Below are 16,895 nucleotides of genomic sequence, written 5' to 3'. Positions count from 1 at the left end.
TGTTTGCAGCTCCTTAGGCACACAAACAGCCTCCTATGCCACATACTGTAGTCACAGGCTCAGGGGTAGCCTCTTCTCTGCAGGTACATTTTCGTACATTAAGGCATCATAAAAATGCACCATGTGCCCACGAATAGGCTCATATGTACAGAAAACATCATGCTATGCCCAGCTTCAACCTTCTGTACTCACGAACAGTCTCTCATAGTCAGGGATATTCTTGTATCTCCGGTTACAGCCTCTTATCCCTAGATGTATGGCAGGGGCAAGCCTCATATAAGCAGGTGCTGCCGCTCTGTGATTTGATGCCAGCTCTGCAACAGCTAGTAACTTTGTTACCATGCTCATTCCCTTGTCCTTGGCTTTGACTTCAAACGTCTGTCAGTGCACAGCTGTCTCTTTCAGAACATGGAGAGGAGTGGCGATAAGACTGGGTACTAAGAAGAAGGCATACCTCAGCTGCATTCTGGACTGGAGAAAGATGCACAAAGGATCATGGGACATGACTGCTTTAGGCAGGAATTATGCTACAGTGCAGTGAGCAGCAAATTTCACATGACTACCCAGGACACAGTTATAAATACAAATGCACCTAATAAAAAAGGGCCACACTTAACTGATTTCTCACTTGTGGGGTTGTTGCAATATAATCCTGTAAAAGTTTGGGAAGATGATATGCTTAATCTGCCGTAAGGCAGCAAAGATCAATGCCTGAAGCACCTGTATTTCAGTGCACTGGCACCATTCCGTGGTACCTGCTCCTCCTCCTCACCATTAATTTCAACTGCATGTGTTATGGCCACTGCCAAGACGACACTCCAAACACACAAAGTAATTACTACATTGCTAACCGGTTTAAAATTGACGAGAACAGCTGCCTGTGCACATTCCTCCTGTCATTTGTTGAAACTGAAATGCTCCAGCCGTTGTGCTCCAGCAACCATTTCACATGGGATCTGCAACCATATTTGATAGTACACCTACAGGACACATTTACCTGTATGAGACCACTCAATAATTACCTCCAAGAAAAATCCACCGTCTGAGGGGATCCTTAAAAAACATATTTTTTAAGGGATCCATAATTTTCAGATTCTCTTACAGAGATAAGTAAGAAGAACAGTTTCCTTAAACCACCAACATCAAGAGAACCCCCAGAGAAGACTTGTTCATGTAAAGTGTTCTGAATGTTTATATGGTCCGCCAAGAACTGCAGTCAGGGAACTCTAACTAATCCACTGGATATCTTGGCAGAGGAGACTGCAAATTTGCTGGGAGTTTCTGGGGTATGGAATGAACCAGACTAATGATGGGCTGGAAAGAGGGGGGCGGTGTTGCGAAGATGGCAACAGTGACCCAGTGTTACATCTGAACAACACTATCTGTTCGTGCCACCAAGTCAGCTTTAGAGATCGCCCAGTCTCGTTGGATGGCGCGCATCATTTTGTATAAGTCATCCAATGCGGGCAACCCAACGTTACTGCCAAGAAGGTACGGAATTTGTAAGCTTGGGATTCTGCCAGATTCCTCAAACAGTACCTTTCAAAAGGTCCACATTCCAGCACCACTGACATATTGACATATACTTAATCTAAAATCAGAAATAACGGTGTTCTGGAAGTACATCAATGTGGTACTTATACATCGCAAATCTAGCCAAAAAGCAGTAGAGCTCTGTACAGGGTCATCACGGGTCAAAGGTAAAAATACATTGAACGTGTACTTGGATCTGTAGGTGGTCTCGAAGAGCAAGGGTGGGCTGTTACGCATTGTGATGTGTTGTTTCTACAGCTCTTTACTAAATTGAAGCAGGGTTGGGGCAGGCGTGATGAATATGGGTATATCGTCCCAGAAGCTGGGGTAGAATCAGAAGGCCTCATGCCTTTCATTTTTGCACTTGTTGACGATGCAGCTGGTTTTGAAGGTGGTACAGTTCAGCAAAGGGTACCATGGCAGTTGCAGCTTTGCACCTCAGAAAAAAAAGGGATTTATCTGAACCATTGGTTCCTGACAGCCAAATCGCAAGAAAAGGCACTGAAATCCCCTACCTGTAGAGTACATGACAGACTGGCCTCTGTGTAAACAGCAAAAAGAGCACACAGATTCCACACATAGCTATCTAAAGGCATGTTTGGACACAAAGCAGGCTGGAGACATGATTATTGATTTGCTATAAATACAATAGTCTGACCAACAGGAAATCACAGAAACCACATCAAACATACCCATGCCATTTGGTTCCCCACAATGCCCAGTGGAAGGCTTCACATTAGAACACTGCAAGAATGTCTAGATGGCCGGTTGATGACATATAGACCCTGTAAGTAGCAGTTTTGCAATTATTCCCACTGTGGACAAACCAACAGAACTTAAAATGGGGTTTCCTTTTCCAGTCGACATTACCAATAGAGGCAGTAGTCACAGCCACTTCTGGGATGGGTAACCCCCTTCGGAGTCTTTCAAGTGCTGGGGACCTAGGACCAAATGGGGATTTCATCACATGCATTCGCATGCTAGACCTCCTTGAAGTCCAGCAGAAGCAGTTCTCAATCTTGGACGGACAGCATTTGTATGATCCAGACAGTAAAATGCCTATATACTCCTTGAACAAAAACAAGGTAAAGACAATTAAGTTCTCTGTCAAGGAAAACCTAAGTCACGTGGCTTTGGCTAGTAATAGAAATGAACATGAATCTGATTTCCGCATATTTTCCAGGCTCTCAGCAATCAATATTTTCGAGTTAAATAACAATTAAAATTACACATATATGCATATACTTTATATTCAGGTTTTGGAAGTGAAGTCCATAGTGAAAGCTCTTTTGATTAGCAGGATGAGAGCCTTTCTTTACATTTTCCTCAAATCCCTCTCATCTCAAAGGTGATCATAGAGCTGACACAGTCAATTTGATATTTCCAGAATATCTTCCATAGCGGTGTATAAGATATGTTTAATTTATCAGAGCAACCACAGGGGAGATGCCCGTCCATGATGAATGTACTATCCAGAACGCAGATAAAGATATTGCACCGTATCATGACATAGTGGCATGACTCCATCATTTTTACAACATGGTTATCTAAAAAAGCAGATAACATTTGCCTTGGAAAGAAACAAAAATATTGTCTTCAGGAACATCTTATAGCTCAAGCGGAAAAGGTTCTGTGTTCGGTCCTTTGAAGAGTCCATTGATTCACTGAAGTGCCAGAACCCAAGGGTACGTCTTTATTTTTGGCACATGGCTAAATCTGGCTTACATTGATCTTCCTTGTAGATTAATCTAGCTGCCATCACAATTTTCACGAAACCTCTGTAACATACTTAATTATTTTTAGAATTAAAGTGTTCAAAGATTTTTTTTAAGGTCTTAAAAAGTATTCCCTCAAATAACCTTTCATGAGGAGCAAAGTCCTAGCCAGTGTAATGGATCTTCTTTTGAAACCATGCATACATCTGCTCTGCACCACCTCTCATGGAAATTGCATTTGTGCTAACCTACATTTTAGTCCATAGAGTACGCCACATACCAACATTATGCTTCAATGAACCACATAGTCTTTCAAGAGTAAAGTAGTCCTACCAGCTCACTCATCCTTTTTGTTAAACATTTGTTCATAACACAAGTGTACTGCCCTCTTCTTACTTCTGTCCTAATACATCTTTTGCTTGAGAAATATCTCCATGCGCTAAGTGTTAAAAAGTGTGTTCAGATATTGCCTGTGTAACTGAACTTAATAGTCATATCTATGAGGGTGTCACTATGCCTCTCAATCTCGCTCTCAAAGTTGCTTGATGTCTGAGCCTATCCCGCAAGTTCCCTTGGCACAACCTGAGTCCCAGCGGCCATCTGTGACACCGAGGCAGATAGACTATTTGGATCCTTGCCAAATCACTCTGGCGATCCTTTGGGCCCTAAGGAGCTAAGAGGCCCTCACTTTGGGGTACCCAAGACAGGTTCACCCTCTGCACCAGAAGAACCCTCTGAATCCACCCCTGGTCCTCTTCCGGCTGGTGTTCTGACTTCGCTCAGATGCCATGCTCCGTGCCGGTCCCCAGAGCCTTTATAAACTCACTGTCCTTGGACCTGAGTATTGTAGGATATAGAACAACAATTGGCCCCAGGACTCCATTATCGTGCAACAAGTCAAAATAAGCTTTGTTATTGAAAAACCCATCTTCATGCAGAAACATATTCAGCACATAGTATTCAATACATGGTGCACCTCGCGAAAGAGATACCCACTGTTTTAAACACAAACATTTCTATTTTATTCATAGTATCAAAAAACACATAAGATGTCATTGGAAGCAGCAAATAGATTGGGAGGTTGCTCCATGGAAAGAGGGGAAGTGAGGAGAGTGCTTTTGTGAGTGAAAGAAATTAGGAGGACACCGAGTGGGAGTGATTCAATGGAGAAGAGTTACAGTACTGTGATGTAGACAACTGGTTAATCACATTAGTACCAGTTGGTTTGTGGCCTGTCCATAAAACATCATTATTTCAATAAAGATTCATATGGTGTAGCAGAGAAGTATATCATCTGTTCAAGGGGTGGGATAGAGATTATCATATGGTACAGGCCCTATTGGGGGCAGATGACGTTTCGACCCGACTGAGGCTTAGGGGTATTTCCAACCTCCACTGCGGGTCTTCCACAGGACAAGGAAGGGAGGGGGCAACCTACAGGAGCAAGTGTGAGAGTTTTAGGGATACATTAAAAACCTCATGTTGGATAAAAACAGTGGGATCTAAAAATTCTCCAGTATTAGGGGTGTCTTTCATAGATTCACATGCTTGAATATTCCCCGTCGTCGAAGTGGGAGTCCCACGGTACATAAAGTAGCAGTAATATATGCATGTATATATGAGAAATATTATAAATAAAATATACATACATATAATGCAATAAAAATTTTAACTTAAAAAAAAAAGTACCATAGAACAGAGTAGGCCCATTGAAAAGCCCAAGGGAGAATTCACTTTAGTAACGTATAGGAGTCATTATGTGTTGGTCCACATTCCAGCCAATCAGGCTGTAGCCTCCTCTAGAACCTTCTCCTCAGAAGCCCAAGTCCTCAGATTTTCTACCGCACGTCGTGTGAAGGGAGTCTCCCTGAGCTCTGCTCAGTTTTTCTTCAAGTTTCTTCATATTTTTCTTCAAAATGTCTTCTTCAAAGAAAACTCTGTTCAAGGCTTGTCCATCCTGTGGGAAACTTCGCCTTTTTCATGAGGATCCACACAGTAAGTGTATTTACTGTCTATATCCGGACCATGTTGTCTCTACCTGCAGACTCTGTCGCAAATTTCCTCCTAAGACCTTGAGAGACAGAGAGGCTCGTCTCCTTCTGTGGCTACAGAAGTTGAAATCATCTGACAACATCGTGTCTGATGCTGAGAGTATGTCATCTGGTTTATCTAAAGCCTCTCAGAAGCGTGGGTCTGAGACTGAAATCCCCTCTCCTTTTCTTAAGAAGAGTAAAAAGCTGGGATCTTCAAAGGATGTCTCCTCACAAAACTTGCTTCAGGACGCGCCTACGGGACCTGGTTCTCTGGCGTCTCGTCCCAAAACCATGCCCTCCGTTTCTAAAACGGGCATTGGCTCGTCGACGGGCTCGTCGACGCGTCCGTCGACGTCTTCAGCGTCTACGAAGTCTGTTTTGGCTTTTTCCACGTCGACGACTACTTCTTCTATGTCGACTAGTTCTGCCACGACGATGATCATCTCGTCGACGAGCAGCCAGGAGGTGAGACCCATCTCATCCATTATTATGATCTCGTCAATCAAACCGTCGACGAAGAAACCACCGTCGACGCACCCATCGTCGACGGCTCTCCCGTCGACGAAGACCAAGACTTCATCGTCGACGACCGGTTCCTCGTCGACGACAGCCCCGTCGACGATACCATCGACGCAGATGATGAACCCCCCGTCGACGGCTGCTCCGTCGACGACTTCCTCGTCGACGGCAAAGACTGCGATTCCATCGACGGCCTCGTCGACGGCCTCGTCGACGACCAAAAAATCATCGTCTACCAAAATTAAATTTCCTACGCCGGATGCAGCGGCGCCAACGAAAAAACAACTAGAGGGTGTTACAGCTATGCCACTCTCGTCGACGGGCTCGTCGACGACACAGCAACCCCTACAATCTGTTACCACCTTCAAGGTGGTTTCTACTTCGTCCCTCAAGTCTGTACCACTGATACAGTTAAGTCCTATTAGGAGTGGATCGCAACCTCCGGAGAAATTATTTCAATCTGGAGCAGAGGAATCTGGAAATGATTCAGAAGTGGATCAACTTTACCAACCAGCAACCAGTCCATCGGATTTACACATAAAGTGTCAGGACTACAGCGATGAGGATGAGTATACGGATAATACTGTCGAAGATGGGAACGTCCTTTTTCCATTGGATAAAACACAACAACCTAATTACGAACGCTTTACACAAATTCCTATGACTATGGTCAAAAACCTACAACACATGCTGGATAACTACAATCGTAGATTTCCACCATCGCTGCCGCCTTCCCCAGCACCCCAAGTGCAACAGTCCCAGGCTCCAGCTCCACGCCCTCCGTCTCCAGCGCTTCAACCACAGTCTCCAGCACCTAGGCCTCAAGCTCAAGCGACGAATGCACCCACGTCTCCTTTAGGTGCTGCTCCTAATATAGATAATGAGGGTCAAACTCCACAAAACACTGGAGATAATGACACTGATGATGAGGAAATGCAGGATTGGGACAATTATAGGGCACAGACACCCTCTACTCCACCAACATCACCGAGAACTTCGCCACCAGTGGATATCGCAAGTTTCCACAGCCTTATGGTTCGTGCAGCAAAAAGGTTCCACCTAACGTTAGAAACGCAGCAAGCAGAATGTTTTCTGTATGACTTTAAAGACTTGCCTCAACGCCAAACTCATACCATTCCTATTATTGACCACATATGGGAAGAGGGTCTGAAATTGATGGAACGTCCTAACTCCATTCCAGCCGTTCTACCTAGACTGGACAAAAAATATAAGGCGCCGCCTACTTCCCCGGCCTGCTTAGTTTCACAGCCTAAAGCAGACTCAGTGATCACTCAGGCGGCACAAAAAAGGTCCCGAAATCCAGCCATACCCCTAACTTCCCCCCCGGATCAGGATGGCCGCAAATTGGACTCCATTGGTAAGAAATTTACCACAATGGCAGCAACAACGGTAAGAGCTTCCAACGCCTTAGCCATTCTGGGTCGATACGACCGTCAAATGTGGTCCGAGATCGCTGGTCTACTTCCCCAAATGCCCGACTCCATCCGGGAGGAAGCACAGGCCATCATTCTCGAGGGAGAAAAGATTTCAACGGAGATTATCGACTGTGCAGTCGATATAGCTTCTACTGGATTCCGACAATTGGCGGGTGCGGCAGTTTTACGTCGCCAAGGCTGGCTGAAGTCAACAACCTTCCGGCCGGAAGTTCAATCCAGAGTGCTTGATTTGCCCTACGATGGCGAATCTTTGTTTGGTAAGCACGTTGATGATGCCTTGGAACTCATCAAGAAAGACACGGACACAGCGAAGTCTTTAACAACTCTCCAATACCGGAAGAGGCCATTTCGTGGGGCACGTGGTAGAGGAGGAGGAACCTCTACTTTTCGAGGCACAAATCAATATAGAGGATACACTTATGACAACAGACAAAGAGGATCCTATCAGTCCCAAAATCGTTCATCCACCTCCAGACCTTACCAGCGGAAGTCCAATTACAGAGGTGGTGCGAACACCAACAAAAAACAGTGAGAAGATTGTGCATCTTGGAGGTCGGATCTCGAAATTCTTCTGCAATTGGTCGAACATCACCAACGACCGATGGGTCTTGGATGTAGTTTCAAAGGGACACACCTTGGAATTTACGAAATTCCCCCCCGCTCGCCCGCCTTCGGGCCCACCTTCTCCCCATTTCAAGGAACTGTTGGCCCAGGTACAGCTTCTGATCAGGAAAGGAGCCATAGAGTTGGTACCGCAATGTCAACGCGGCAAGGGATTCTACTCCCGTTTCTTTCTAGTGAAGAAAAAATCAGGAGAATGGCGCCCCATCTTGGATCTGAGGGCTCTAAACAAGTTCATCGCGTCCAAGACTTTTCAGATGCTAACCCTGCTTCAAATCTTGAATTTCCTCATTCCAGGAGAGTTCTTTTCGACAATAGACCTTCAAGATGCATATTTCCATGTGCCTATTCACACCAGGCACAGGAAATACCTTCGTTTTACAGTCGGCCAATTTCATTACCAATTCAAGGTCCTCCCATTCGGCCTTCGATCGGCACCGAGGGTATTTACCAAGATCCTAGCCCCGGTGGCCGCTTACCTGCGCTTACAGAACATCCAGTTTTATCCGTATCTGGACGATTGCCTCATAAAAGCCAGGACTTTCCAACTGACACGAGAACACACACAAATCTGCATATCCCTGTTAGAAACTTTAGGTTTCTCCATCAATTGCCTGAAGTCACACTTTCGCCCTTCTCAACAACGAGACTTTCTAGGAGCCTCGCTCGATTCTCGGCTAGGGCAGGTGTTCGTTTCACAGGAACGTCAGGGCAGAATGTTACAAAAAGTTCAGTTCCTGCAGTCAAGACAGTACGTTTCTGTCCGAATGTACAAGTCATTCCTCGGCATGGCTTCCTCGTGCATTCAACTAATTCCCAACTGCAGACTACACATGAGAGTCCTTCAGGAAGAACTCGACAGCCAGTGGAAGCAAGTATCAGGGTCCTTCGAGGACAAAATCCATCTAACATCCCGCATACAAAGAGCTTTGGAGTGGTGGGCTCATCCTCCAAATATAGCAACAGGTCGTTCATTCAAGGACGAACAACCAACACTGACGCTGACGACAGACGCCTCCCTAGAAGGTTGGGGTGCTCATCTCGACGGAATGTCCGTGAGAGGCAAGTGGACGGCGTCTCAGCGCACTTGCCACATAAATCGCTTAGAACTACTGGCGATTTTCTTGGCCTTGAAGTCTTTTCAAAGAGTAGTGCAGGGACAGACATTGTTGGTGAAGACAGACAATACCACCAGCATGCACTACATCAACAAACAAGGCGGCACAAGATCTCTCGTGCTATCACAGCTGGCACAGGAAATTTGGGACTGGGCTCTACAACGTCAAATACATCTCCAAGCTATCCACGTACCAGGTGTGGCCAATGTGCTGGCGGACGCGCTCAGCAGAGCCCTCTCGGACAACCACGAATGGGAACTCCACCAACCAACGTTGGAGTACATCTTCCGACAGTGGGGCCGACCGCAGTTGGATCTCTTCGCAACTCTTCTCAACAGGAAATGTCTAAGGTTTGCGAGCCGGCATCCTCACAAGGAGTCGAGTGGGAATGCTTTTTCAATAAATTGGTCGAACGCCTTCAGTTATGCATTCCCTCCTCTGCCGCTCATTCCACGTCTGTTACACAGAATGAGATTCCAACCATGTCGCATAATCCTGATCGCACACAAATGGCCGAGACGTCCCTGGTTCTCAGATCTCCTCCTATTCTCTCTGACACAACCGATACGGTTGCATCCGCTACCACATCTTCTCACAATGCATCAAGGTCAAATATGCCATCCGGATCCAGCATACCTTCAACTTCATGCTTGGAACCTGAGTACTATGAATTTGCACACCTGAATATCGACAAGGATTGTAGGGCAGTGCTATCAAATGCTCGAGCACAATCTACTGTCAAAACTTACCAGCTGAAATGGAAGCGTTTTTGCGCTTGGTGTTCCACTAGATCACTTGATCCCATGTGTGCTCAGCCAGAACAAATTTTGCCATTCTTTTTGTCGCTAGCAAAATCAGGACTATCTCACTCCACCCTTAAGGTTTTTCTGGCTGCTATCTCTCGTTTCCGTCATGATGGCATAACATCTTTGTACTCTTCCAGGATCATAAGGCAGTTCTTCAAAGGCCTTTTTAGGATGTTCCCTCCAATCCGTCGACCTCCACCTTCATGGCGACTCAACCTAGTTCTGTCTCAGCTACTTTTGCCTCCATTCGAGCCCATTCATTCTTCCAATCTGAAGTTCCTCACGTGGAAAGTGGCTCTGTTACTTGCTCTGACCTCTTCTAGACGCGTCAGCGACATTCATGCTTTCACTATACAGCCACCGTTTTTGCAATTCTCCAACGAGGCTGTTACCTTGAGAACAAATCCCAGTTTTATTCCTAAGGTTCCCAGTGACTTTCATCTCAATGAACCTATTGTTCTTAAGACTTTCTTCCCTGCACCTCAATCTGCAGCGGAGCGCTCCTTACACACTCTGGATGTGAAGCGCTGTCTTAAATTTTACATTCAACGCACAGCTACCTTCAGAAAGTCTGATCAATTGTTTGTTGCATATGGCCCAGTATGCAAAGGACAACCCGTAACTAAACAGACTATCACCAGATGGATATCGTCTGCCATATCCTATTGTCATCAACGGGCTGGCAAGCCCCTTCCTGCTCCTGCTCGAGCTCATTCCACGAGAGCTGTGTCGACTTCTGCTGCCCTCTTTGCGGGGGTACCTCTAAGACAAATCTGCAGAGCTGCTACTTGGTCCAGCAGCCATACTTTCACGAAGCACTACTGCCTGCAATCAACAGATGCCGCGGATGCGGCAGTGGGTCAAGCGGTGCTGCAGAATCTTTTCCATTAAAGGTGAGCCTCTGTTGCTACCCGCCTCCAGTCATAAAGGTATTGTCATGTTTTTGGTTTTTTATTGCTTATTCAGTGATAAGTTATGCCTAAACTTAATTTGTATCTTCCTTTATGACTAATGTATGTTTTACTGCTTTCTATTCTTATTCAAGCATGTGAATCTATGAAAGACACCCCTAATACTGGAGAAGAACATAAGTTACTTACCTGTAAACTGTGGTTCTCCAGTATTGGTGTCTTTCATAGATTCACATGCGACCCTCCCATCCTCCCCTCAGAGGCTCTCTTCTCCTCAAACATTTATACTTACTTGTGCTACGAAAATCTGAGGACTTGGGCTTCTGAGGAGAAGGTTCTAGAGGAGGCTACAGCCTGATTGGCTGGAATGTGGACCAACACATAATGACTCCTATACGTTACTAAAGTGAATTCTCCCTTGGGCTTTTCAATGGGCCTACTCTGTTCTATGGTACTTTTTTTTTTAAGTTTACATTTTTATTGCATTATATGTATGTATATTTTATTTATAATATTTCTCATATATACATGCATATATTACTGCTATTTTATGTACCGTGGGACTCCCACTTCGACGACGGGGAATATTCAAGCATGTGAATCTATGAAAGACACCAATACTGGAGAACCACAGTTTACAGGTAAGTAACTTATGTTCTTACTGGGTATACTGACCTAAATCAGGTGCCTGGCGTAGGAGGCCCTGCTGCCAGCTCTCAAGGGCACATAGTATGTGGGGTAGAGGTTCATATTTTAAATTGCTGATATCGAGCCGCAAACTTCTCTTAAAAGTAGAATCAAGAGGTGGTAGGGAATGCAGTCATTTGAAAATGATATGCGAAGAAATACAAACATTCAAATGAAACCATCCTAAATATCAATGAGTGAATTACAAAACTCCAAATATATCATGAGTGGCTTATTTACGGCGTAAGATACAATAACGTGGTATAATTCCATGACGGAACATGAATGTTCTAAATTACATGTTAGAATGACACTTGAAACTATCACGTTGGAGTCGTTATAAGATCAGGAAAAATTATGATGAATGGTGGGATATTCCAGCCATTCAAAAATGAATTAACCATGTGTTGGTACAAACGAGTAATTCCATAAGTGAATTACAATGATCTAAATAGGCATTAGGTGACATTTTGGCGGCAATTACAAGGACATGTACATGAAATTACGAGAGTGAAGTGTATGATACAATGACGTGGTGTATAATACAATATGTTACATAATGTACATCTGAGAGCCACACAGTTGAATGGACAATATTTACATGATGTCCATTGAAGGTTAAAAACAAGGTGGGGTTAATATGAGCCTTGGCACAAATGCTGACTTCATTAATGGCAGAGGATCAAGTGTTCGTTGGACTCTCTGACTCCAAGTCTGCTCCTCTATGGCCTCAACAGTAGCCGCTCTCAGCTTTCTTAAAGCGCCACCGCCCCCGCTGGACTTGCCAGCTCCACAAGGAATGACTAATATGTTGCGATCCTTATTTGGCATGGGTTCAAACAATGATTATGATTCAGGTGATAAGATAGGGCAACCTAGTCTACCGACTGAATACCTTCACAACTACTCCCCCTGATAGAGGTCCAAACATGTAAAAATCTTTAGGAAGAGGGTTTGTTCTTCCACCCGATTAGCCCTGAGGTCTGTGAATGCCAGCTGCCTGTTGGGCCGCTATTATCTCTCTCTTTGGGATTCATTGCCTTCATGTCCTCCCAGTTTTCCCAGAAGCCCTACATCCTTTCATTGGACGGGTCATCATCCCTAACTCACATACCCTTTGACGGGCCTTGCCAGTTTGGTGCCAGAGCAGATTCTGCTCTGGGGCGGTTCAAGGAGAGCAGGGCCACAGCATACTCCCTGGGATTATCTGCCCTACCTCGCCAACCATATTACTCATAGTGGTCCTTTTGAAGTTTTGAAACAGGTACCCCATTTTTACGGCAAATTCCGCCTCAGCATAGTGTACAACAGTTTTGCAGCTCCGGTGCCCACTGCCCCTGCAAGTCACTCAGCCAACTGCCCATCCCTCTCCTAATCCTCCCACACACTTCTCTGGCATCCCCACCTGCCAAAACCCTTTAGCATGCCCCTAGTTGAGCACAGCCACCCAGTTGGAGGCTTGATCTGAGGATTTTTGCTTGGTTGGTAGAGGATCATGTCAGATAGGTGGGTCCTGCAGGGGTACACCTTTTCCTGCATTGCCACTCCGCCGCCCCTTCCATCATCCACAAAACGGCTGATGGAGGACCATCTGTCCGTCTTACGGCAGGAAATGCAGGCCCCTTTGGTCAAAGGAAGGACTGAGGTCTTAGTCCTATTTTATACCTGCATCCTCCGAGAGATACTTACACTGTCCTAGGTATTTTCTACCATCAACTCTGGAGACTAGATGGTTAGACCTACAGGACACCTATTTTCATATAATCTGCTTGCAGGTCCGTTGGCGCTACCGGCAGTTCATGGTGGGACAGGAGCATTTTCAGTTCACTGTGCTCCCCTTTGGCCTCACCAGTGCCCCTTGGGTGTTAAAGGAAGTGATGGCAGTGCTAGTAGCACGCCTTCAGAGGTCAAGGGTCCCAGTCTTCCCCCAACTTTGATGACAGGCAGTTGTCCACCACCTCCAGTCCACAGTGAACCTCCTGTTATCTTTGGAGTTCACTATCAACATGCAGAAGTCACACCTAACTAACCTCAGACACTCCCCTTCATCAGAGCCATTTTGGATATGGTTCCTTTTCGTGCCTTCCCCAGAAAAGGATTGCCTGAAACATTCTGCCTATGATCCTTATCTTGGCTCCTGTCCTGCAGAGGTCGACTCTGTGGCTACTGGGGCTGATGGCCTCCTGCATCCTGCTGGCCAAGCATACTCGGTGGTATGTGCGGGCTCTTCATTGGGCTCTGAAGACTCATTTGGCCCAACATCAAGGGGACCTCTATGACCGTGTCCAGACCCCTGAAGATACTGCATAAGATCTGCAGTGGTGGTTACTGGGGCACAGTTGGGTCAGCAGAAGAACTCTCTCCTACCCCACACAAAGTTGACCATGGTGACTGATGTGTCCCTTCTGTGGATGGGGCGGGTATCTGTGAGAGGTGGATATCAGAGTCCTCTGGTCTCCAGCAGAGATCTAGCTCCAGATCAGCCTCCTGCAGCTGAAGGTCACCCCCTTAGTGATGAAAGCCTTCCTTCCGTCCTTCAAAGGGACGCTGGTGCAAGTGCTAATGGACAACACTACCGCTGTGTGGTATTGTAACACGCAGGTCAGTGTGGGGTCATGGACCCTGTGTCAAGAGCTGCTTCCCCTCTGAAAATGGTTGAACTATCAAGGGATCATGCTAATGGTGAACCGTCTGCCAGAATCTTTGAATGCCAGGGAGATACACTCAGCTGTCGAAACCTAGCTGATCACGAGTGGCACTTACATCTGGGAGTGGCGCAAGGTCTCTTCCTCGACTTGGGAGAATCTTGGTTCCATCTATTCACCACTGTAGAGAACGCATAATATTAGCAGTTCTGCACGTTTGAGTTGCCCAGGCCCCTCTCGATAGGGGATGCATTCGGCCTAAAGATGTGTAGAAAGAGGGTAAATACTTTTCCTTGAGAATCAGACTTTCCTGACCCTCTGCCCAGAACTCTGAGATTCCCACACAAGGAAGCAATCTTTGGCTCAGATTTGTAGGCGCTTAGTATGCCCAAGCTAGATTTCAAGCGCACTGAGAAAGGTGATTCGGAGGTTGCTAACCTCTTCTTTACATATCCTATAATTGTGCTTTTTTTTTTTACTTTCCAAATACCATTGGCCTTGATACATCTCCAGAGGGGCATGTTTTCTATCCTTTGGGCCCTCCTGAGGATGTTTGTTTACTGCCATTGTGTGTGGAGTGTAGGGGTGCTTAAATTGCCCCTTCCATCTGTCCAGTTTACTTGCATCTGTATTCTGTGGCTCTAGGAGGTCTTCTGTCCTCCAATAAACTTCTGCTGGAACGGATGCTGTCAGCATGGGAAAACCATTTTTGGGGCCTTTCGATTTAGATGCAAATAACCTGGCATCACGTGCCTGCCTCTTCTGACCCACAGTTGTTATAAGCCCGTCCTTCTTTAGAAAATCTGATGGATCAAATATTTTCATTGAAACTGAATCCCTACATTTTACACCTACAATGCAAACATCTTTGCTCCACAGTGAACACATGTTGTGCCTTAGGCCCTGGTCTCACGCATAACAATGCCACTTGCCTTCTTGGGTGGTATGTCCATACCCTGTGTGAAATAGAAAAGTTGGCTACAATTAGTCTCCCAGAAAACATTAAAGATCAATTTACTGTGTTGGTTAGAGAGGACCTTGACTCTTTCAAAGTATGTTTGAGATGCAGACTAGCCTACTGAATAGCCTGCTTTATTGCTACTGCAACCACCTTGCACAGGCATGCTGTAATTCGCTCTACAGGATTGTCTGGAGACGTCCTGTCTGTCCTATTGAATAAAGACCTGATGACGGTGCTTTCAGGTGAAAAAGCTGATCTCTGTTAATGGGGGAAGTCCTGGGTGCTGTAGGAGCTGCAGTTCCAGTCTCCCTATTCTTCTCCTTGCCCTGCCACCCCAAAGCTTATTTGGTTTGTCTTCCTTCCACCATTAACTTCAAGTCAGGTGATGCTCTTCCATTTTTAGTGGGTAGCAGTTTGTCACCATGGATGGCTCTGTTCTCCTGTTGATACATACGCACTCTGATTTTTAGCCACTTGAAGACATTCTGTGCTGTACATCACAAAGTGCAACTCAGCCCATGCATCAGACTTGGCGGTGGAAGTCCTGGCCTTCTTAGAGAAAAGCCCTATATATTTGAAGTGCTCATGGAAAAGAGATACACAATACCCAATTGCCTCTCCTTCGTGGTTTGCAAGAAGGATGCCAGTCTCTGGCCCATTCTGAACCTGAGACTCATAAGCTTCGTTGCCTGGCAGGCAAGTTCAAAATGTCCCTGAGTCAAGTCCTTCTGACATTTGAAAGTGCAGGATTGAATGGTGTACCTGAGTCTCAAGGACTCCTATTTCCGCTTTCTGATTCTCCCAGCATAAAGGAATTCCCTCTTCTTCACAAAGTCCTACCAATTCATGCTACTGCCTTTTGCTCTTGCCCCCTCCATAAATCTTCTCCAAGGTGCTGGCTTTTGTGGCAGCCTTCCTCAGAAGGACAGGAGTTTTTGTATTTCCATGTTTCAACGTGGCTGGTGAAGCTTAGACTCCATGTCCTGATTTCGGACCACTTGGTGTGCACTCTGACCATATTGCATTGCCCAAGGTACTCTTTTCAACCACCAGAATTTGTACCTCCCTAGACTCGAAGGCAGCATTTTATTGGGGCAATCCTGGACACTTCCTGCGCAAGGGCTTTTCTTCTGCCTCACAGGATCTCAAACATTTGGGAATGTTGGTGTCTGCCTTCCATATCATCTCTCTTTCCCCTTCCAAATGTTTCAAATTAGGATTAATGGTTGCATATGCTGGATGGACCCTAGTCAAACTGTGCCCTATTATGACAGGATTAGACTAGGTGGATGACAAGCGTTTTTTTTGTTCTGGAGTAAAGAAGTGTCGAGCAGTAACCAAGCCTATAATTTCATGTTTGGTCACTTTATATTATGACCTGTCCGGTCTAAGCCAAGGTGCAACCTCCAGTTGACATTTGTGAATACTTTACGAGGGAGTGGTATTTTCTGACTTGACCAGTGGTGTCCCGGTGGTCGATATCTGCAGAACAGTCACTTGGTCTTTGTTGCTTTACGGGCTGGTGGTGTTCTGTTATGTGTATTTGTAAAGCACGCTATCCGTTGCATTGTATCCTGGTACTGAGCAGATGTGTGATCCTGGCCCTGACTTTGGTAGGTTGGGGATTTGACAAGCCAGGTCTGCAACTTCCTGCGGAATTCAAGGAGAGAGGAGGAGGCTCGGATGTGGAGTGGGAGGCCATTCCACAAGTTAGGAGCAATGCAAGAGAATCCCTATCCTCCTGATCTGGTTCTGTGTATGAGTGGGATGTGTGCCCGAGCAGAGGGGTCTGGGTAGTTGATGTAAGATGTGACTGTTCAGGTATCTGGGGCCTATGATGTGTAGTGCCTTGAATATGTTTGTTAGGAGTAATAAATGAGCGCATTTGG

General features: G+C 45.8%; 1 protein-coding gene across 2 annotated transcripts in view; it reads left to right on the top strand.

Moving 5' to 3' along the window:
* The window catches only part of USP33 (ubiquitin specific peptidase 33), a 325,757-nt gene that overhangs the window by 268,614 nt on the left and 40,248 nt on the right, over positions 1 to 16,895 (top strand). The window lies entirely within an intron of this gene.

This window comes from Lissotriton vulgaris, chromosome 1_1 (genome assembly GCF_964263255.1).
Source record: "Lissotriton vulgaris chromosome 1_1, aLisVul1.2, whole genome shotgun sequence".
In the NCBI taxonomy this organism is placed as follows: domain Eukaryota; kingdom Metazoa; phylum Chordata; class Amphibia; order Caudata; family Salamandridae; genus Lissotriton; species Lissotriton vulgaris.
The sequence above is the reverse complement of the archived record's forward strand: the minus strand, read 5'-3'. Positions and strand labels throughout refer to the sequence as shown.